Below are 1,386 nucleotides of genomic sequence, written 5' to 3'. Positions count from 1 at the left end.
CCTTATTGCTCTCTTCAAATACCTGAAAGATGATTGCAGTGAGAGCGGGGCTGGTCTCTTCTCACTGGTGGCAGGTGACAGGACAAGGGGAAACGGCCTCAAGCTGTGCCAGGGGAGGTTTAGGATGGATATGAGGAAAAAGTTCTTTGCAGAAAGGGTTGTTAAGCAGTGGAACAGGATCCCCAGGGAGATGGTTGAGTCACCATCCCTGAATGTGTTTAAAAACCGTTTGGATGTGGTGCTGAGGGACATGATTTAATGGTTGGTTGTTAGAGTTAGGGTAGTTCTGGTAGACTGGAGTTGGACTTGATGATCTGGATGGTCTTTTCCAACCTGAATTCTAAGATTCTAGGATTCCAGAGATCCTTCCTCAGTGGCAGTCAGCCCCTAAATGAGGCCTAGGAGATCACATAGTGAATTGCCTTCACCTGTGCTCCCAGGGCTGACTGGGTCTTTCCTCCAGGTGCTCAATCACTGTTTCAGGCTGTGATTCAGCAGTTCCTATACAGAGGACACGGGCAGTGTCACCCGCTGTTGTCACCTCCCATGGCTCTAAAGCTCAGCCCTCAACAAGCGTGGAATCCCCAAATGCTGAGAGAATGTTTGAGAGGTGTGCCCTGATCCTGGCACTGCCAGCGAGTTCCTGATGCTCTGGGCTGGAGGCTTCCTAATCTAATCTGTGGCTGCTCAGACAACTTCTCTGTAGTCCTCTTAGGTAACCTGTTCCCGCTTCCACTCCCTACAAACTTTCTTTCTGTGCTTCAGTAAGTCCAGGAGCTGCTTGCTGATCCACGGAGGCCTCCTGGCTTTCTTGTCTGCTTTCCTTTTTCTTGGGATGCACTGCTTCTGGGCTTGAAGGAGAAGGCCCTTGAATACCAACCAGCTTTCCGGGGTCCTTCTTCCCTCTTGGGCTTTCTCCCATGTCATCCTGCCAAGCAATTCCCTGAAGAGTTCCAAGTCTGACCCCCTGAAGTCCAGAGTAGCAAGCTTGCTGCACACCCTCTTTGATGCCCTAAGGACTATGAACTCCACCATTTTGTGTTCACTGCAGCCAAGGCTGCCCCTGAGCTTCATGTTACTCACCAGCCCATCCTCACTGGATGGGCATAGCACATTTTCTCGTGGGTTCCTGTGCCACTTGGCAGAGAAAATTATCATCAACACAGAAACCTCTTGGATTGCTGTTGCCCTGCTGTGTTGACCCGACTTGGGAGATAAGCCTTGAAGCGTCAAAATGAACGACGAGGGAGCTTGAAAGTTCTAAGAAGTGCTTTAACATTTATTTCCTAGAGAAGCTACTTCCCTAGTATTAAGAAAACAAGGAGAGCTGTTCAGTCATTCTGGTGTCTGACCCTCTGCATGGCTTTCTCGTGCTTGCTGGGTGTA

Source organism: Numida meleagris, chromosome 7, assembly GCF_002078875.1.
Source record: "Numida meleagris isolate 19003 breed g44 Domestic line chromosome 7, NumMel1.0, whole genome shotgun sequence".
Classification (NCBI taxonomy): domain Eukaryota; kingdom Metazoa; phylum Chordata; class Aves; order Galliformes; family Numididae; genus Numida; species Numida meleagris.
Note: the sequence above shows the minus strand (reverse complement) of the source record.